This window comes from Tachypleus tridentatus, chromosome 10, assembly GCF_004210375.1.
Source record: "Tachypleus tridentatus isolate NWPU-2018 chromosome 10, ASM421037v1, whole genome shotgun sequence".
In the NCBI taxonomy this organism is placed as follows: domain Eukaryota; kingdom Metazoa; phylum Arthropoda; class Merostomata; order Xiphosura; family Limulidae; genus Tachypleus; species Tachypleus tridentatus.
The window spans coordinates 56712799-56718464 of NC_134834.1; the positions used below are offsets into that span (position 1 = coordinate 56712799).

Consider the following 5666-nt stretch of genomic DNA (forward strand, 5'->3'; position numbering starts at 1 on the left):
ACCTGAAATTTCATTGTTTATCAGATGATTCGTACAAGTCGTGAAGACGGTAACTCCGTTCAATATTGTTCTCGAAAAGTTCAATCAAGCTTGTCGAAGATAAATTTGTGCATATTTTGCAAACAAGTACAACCCAGAAATTGGTTTTGATATTTTATAATTGCAAGGCTTATTTACAGCATTTGAAAAAAAAAGGACAATTCGCCACACGAGTTTCGAAAAGAAAGACGAATTCTGGGAAAACCGGGAAATATTGCAATATATAAAAAGTTCCAGACGACTAATTGTTGACCAATATATAAAAACTAATACAGACAAACTTATATCTAGTAGTACCGTTAACTGTGTAATTGTAAACCATAAGATACAATTCACTCTTTCTGTTTTAACAGCGACCAAGAGACGCTTACAGATAAACGAATGTTTAGTGATACTTCACTTTAGTCAGTATGTACAAGAACACTGCCAAGGCAACTCACCGTTCAAGTTTTAACACCCCTGTCAAAAAAAAAAATTCTGACACACGTACAGCTTGTGAAATTGTTAGTGGTGAGACTATAAACCAGATAATAATATAATAATATAAATAATATAATAATATAAACCAGACGACTAATTGTTGACCAATATATAAAAACTTATACAGACAAACTTATATCTAGTAGTACCGTTAACTGTGTAATTGTAAACCATAAGATACAATTCACTCTTTCTGTTTTAACAGCGACCAAGAGACGCTTACAGATAAACGAATGTTTAGTGATACTTCACTTTAGTCACTATGTACAAGAACACTGCCAAGGCAACTCACCGTTCAAGTTTTAACACCCCTGTCAAAAAAAAAAAAATTCTGACACACGTACAGCTTGTGAAATTGTTAGTGGTGAGACTATAAACCAGAGAAATTCCAAGACAACTGACTGTTCAAGTTTCAGCAGTAACCAGTCTTACAGCAGAAGTCCTGTACTTGTGAGGAAATACTATCCCTGGAGGAACTTGTGCACACATACAATTCGATAAATAATCTGCTGACATGAAGAGTTTTCTGGTTTATTGTCAGGCTACTAAGAATATCATTAGATATTCATGTGTCTCCATATTTTCCTTAGAGGAGACCTAAAAGAGTTAGTTCTGTTGGCAGTGTTCTGATATACAGTCACACAACAAACACTAACACTATATACACGTTCATCTTTTTGAGTGACTGTTACAATACATCAAGTGAGTTGTCTCTTATGGTGTTATGACTTAGGGTCACACCGTTATTGGTGCCACAAGATATGTTTGACTGCACATGTTTTGGAAATGCATTTCAACTTAAATACAGCATGGATAGAGTTACTGCAATATTTACGAATAACTATCTAGTTGCGATTTTGACATAGAAAATTACACTTCTCCAAATTTACAAAACATTTAAATTTTACACGACTCATTTACAATCATGACATTCTTCCAGTCATTTTAACGACAATTTGTATACCACGGTTTTTTGGAAATATGGTAATTACTATTACTCTTGATAAGCTAGGAGAAGAAACACTGTTATGTATTTCGATATTAATCTGGAAAAAAATTCTGAAAACAAAACACTTTTGGGATGTAAGTTATAACATTCCTTCATTAAATGACTTTTCTCTAATTGATAAGTAAGGAGTGTCTTCATGTTGTTTAAAAATATGTTAGAATCACAGAAAATGAGTTAAAGATCAAAACACTTACTTTCACGTTAACTGAAAAACAGACCGATTTTTCTCAAAGTTCTTTATTATTCTTGATGTAAGAAACGCTATCCTACGGAAGGAAAACTTTTCAGTAATATCGAATATCTCTATATTGGGAAAGACATATATTTGGAAAAGATTAACTTCGCTCCTATCTGAACAAAATATTCGTTCTCAAAGAAGCATTTTAAAACAATTGAATTGAGCTTTAACTAATTTTTTTTTTCGTAAGCCGCCGTAGCTCAGTGGTAGAGCGCTGGTCTTGTAAACCAGCGGTCGTGAGTTCAAACCTCACTGGTGGCTTCACGTTCTATAAAGTATATTAAGCAAATCCTTTTAAATAAAGGATATGATTGTGTTATTTTTCATACAGACTCATTTTCATTTTTTGTCGTCAAAGAAAACTCTTTCTAATTATCACAAATCACGGTGTTAGTGAATAATACGGTTAAATGTCTCTTCTCTGTTATTCAATATTCTTAGATTACAGCAAAAAATGGCTGTATTCTTTTAAAATCTAGGCAATTTCACAAAACGCACCATGTCACCATAATTTTACAACTTATAAAATTATTAACTTTCTGTTTCAACTTGTATTATTATCGCGTATCGTTTTTTTTTTTTTATGTTCAGAGTTTCTAATCTGTAGCACACGACGCTCGCAACTGGATCACAATATGTTTTGTTTTTTTCACCACTGCATGATCGAGTTCACCCATGTTACGTAAACGTTACACAAACGTCCACGCTATCTCTTACAACAAACATCATTATGCTTTTGTTTGAAAGACACTACCAAGCTTAGTTTCGAGCATCAGATTGGCATTCTGAGTGATGACTATTGGTAAGTATCGAATTACAGCCATAACTGCTTCATTTAGATTTATTACGTATTGTAGGTAGATTAGCCATACGTGAATCAGACTATAACGAGTAGCAAAAACCGTGTATGCAGAAGATGACGATTCTAGGCGAAAGACATTTTGTACCTATATACTTAATAAGAAAATATTTAGTTTCACAACAATTATGAAGCAGTGCCAAATATACAGAGTTTATCATCGTCACAGTGCATACCCCCCAACTCCTTGTGGTACAGCGCTATATCTCTTGTCGGAGAAAGCTGGAAACCGACTTTCTTTATACGTGATAGGCAGAGCCTAGATAGCCCTTTGTGTAGCTTTGATTTTTACCACAAACAAACATCCGTTACAATAGAAGAGGGTCGTAGAACTATTTCGACGCAAACTATATCAGGGTTGAAGGCGGAGAGTTATATTAATATAATCAACTCATAATTGTCAATTAACACGTTTTCTACCTTGCAGAATTTACAGAGTGTCGCTCTAAGAGAAAATCTGGCGAGTTGCACATAAACTGTGACTGGCCTTACTGTTGTCAATGGGTTTAGGAAAATGAATGAAAAATATGAGAAATATCAAAAATACTTAATAAAATACAATTTATGACACGTCTCACATTTGTCTAAAATGTACACGCATGTCAATATAACTTCAACAAATACATATGGCCATCTATATGTACAGCCTTTTAATTTCCAAAGTGTAACTGCGACCATGAATAATACACAGAAAGGACCGGGAGTTTAAAGTAGAAATTCAATTGCAAAAATTAACAACTAGCGTGAGACATAGTGTTCACATTTTTTTCCTCCAGTTTCAAATCCCTATTCTGAGTTTTCTAAATATTACATATTTTAGAAAAGAAGGTCATTTTCGCAAAACCTTTGCTTAATTCATATTCGAAAAGACGTCAGGGCATGACTAAAGACAAATCACAACTTACCTCCATAACATATTTTAAAGTGTACCTTTCTTTAACTAATGTTAACACTGACGTACCAACAGATGTTGCTTCCTTTAATGATGAAGTAATTGATTATCTTTGGAGACACAAGCATGAGTACTTGTATTTCAAATGTTAAAACATTATCGTTATTTCTTCTTTCACCATTGCCCACGATCATCTGAAATTACACGATATGTTTAAGAATTTCATTTTGTCTCTGTAGTATTACGATACGGATATTATTGTTGACATTTCAGAAGGATTAAGTGATTCATCTGTGAAAGATATCTTGTTGAATTTACATCACAAGAACGACGGTTACTTACGGGACAATGAGAAGTTATGTTGGAAAAGTATGGAGTTTACTTTCAATTTTATGAAATCGATAATTTCAACTCCACGTTATTGAACAGTAAAATAAGTTATTCTGTCCTTTTCAGAACACTGTGTCAGTGACAACTCCTCAGAACATCTGTAGAGATTTAAAAGACGCAGACCGTCAATATCATGGAAGAAAAGTATTCTTTTCACACCAAATGACACATCTTTCAAGACTTTACTATTCTACTGTATGGATATTGAATTTTTTTCATCTAACTCCTCATCTTGGCCTATAGAATAAAAGGAGGCCACTTTCTGGGCCTCAGAGGGAAGATCATCCAAAGTGTGTTAAAATTGATTAATATAATGGGAGCTCTGTTTTATTAATCTCTTATTAGAATTCCAGATGGATAACTGTTTACATCCTTCTGTATTGTGTTTAGTGTCAGATCTAACAAAAAGTGGTAAATCACAGTATCTAATCAACGTTTTAACTTATTAGGTTTTCTCTCTTATTCCTATGTGATGTGGTTTCATGGTAAATTTCATACCATGTATCCTAGACTAATTCGAATATTGTTAAGATTCAATTTGCCGACGAATTGCTTTAAAAATGTCGTTATAATTTACGATATTAGAAATCAAATATTTTAATTCTTGTTTACCTTAGGAGTGAAAGTACAAAAATTAAAAAAGTGTCTCAACCACGAAGTCACCATTTCAGTTTATCAGTGTTTAATCTTGTGCAAATTAATAATTTATCAGAGGAGAGAACTGCATTTTACCAGTTTAAATTCTCAATACATTATACCATTGAAAATTGTCAGTAACACATCTCAGTTAAATGTTTCAGCAAGACAAATGCTTCCAGCACGTAAACAACATTTTTCAAAAAGCTTATGAAGATGCAACGGGACAACCCATTTGGTTAATTACTGGTATTTTCTTTAAAAAAACTTATATTCAAATGAATGTACTGGAGATACAGATTATCGGCCGTTTGAATCGGTACGTTTCTACATTCATCAGTTGGAATTTGTGACATCCTACACTCATCACGTTTCCTTGAAAAGTAGCATTATCGACTGTTTATGACTGAGAGAGAACTTTGCCACCGTTCATATAAAGAGAAAACAGATATACTGGAAATTGTTCTGAAAATTATTTGTAGTAATCTCGCCTTTTTCGTATTTTCTAGAGTTAATTAACGATTTACACTTCCCTCTCTACTTCATATAAACAATTAATATAATTTTGGTATAATGACGTAGATGTTATGTCTGAATGAATATGTAAATAAAGACGTTTATGTAGATATAGTATCTGTCCAAGCTATTTTCGTTCAGCATATCTCTTGATAACAGTGAAAATTATATTATTTCAACTGATATAAGTTAGATTTTATTTATGATATACATCAGAACGAATATAAACGCATAACCGAAAAAGATTATCTTGACATAGTGGTGAACACGTCACTGAAGTTGTTCTGCGTTTCTAGTATTAGTTGGATGACTGTGGAGACATGCTGATTACAAATCAAAAGAGGTGTTTATTTTGTCTCAGACTCAAAGGATCAGTGGAAAATGTGAATATCACAAAAGACACCCAGTAACTCGAGTGTTTTTATGAAGTGAACTCTTAATCATAAGGGATATATAGTAAACCACAATTATAAGCATATTGATCAGTTATGTGCTTTACAAAACCAGTGCTATACGACTAAGCTACAGTGGGTTGTCACGTGTGCTTATCAAAAGTAGTAAAATTAAACGCATTTTAAAAAATAATCTTAACAACATTTACTAAAAT

The 5666-nt window shown here is 33.0% G+C and overlaps 1 non-coding gene across 1 annotated transcript; it reads left to right on the forward strand.

The window, feature by feature from the left end:
- The first annotated feature begins 1955 nt into the window (after nt 1–1955).
- On the forward strand, nt 1956–2027 carry TRNAT-UGU (transfer RNA threonine (anticodon UGU)). Its single transcript has one exon. It is a non-coding gene; the product is annotated as a tRNA-Thr (tRNA).
- Nucleotides 2028–5666: the final 3639 nt, after the last annotated feature.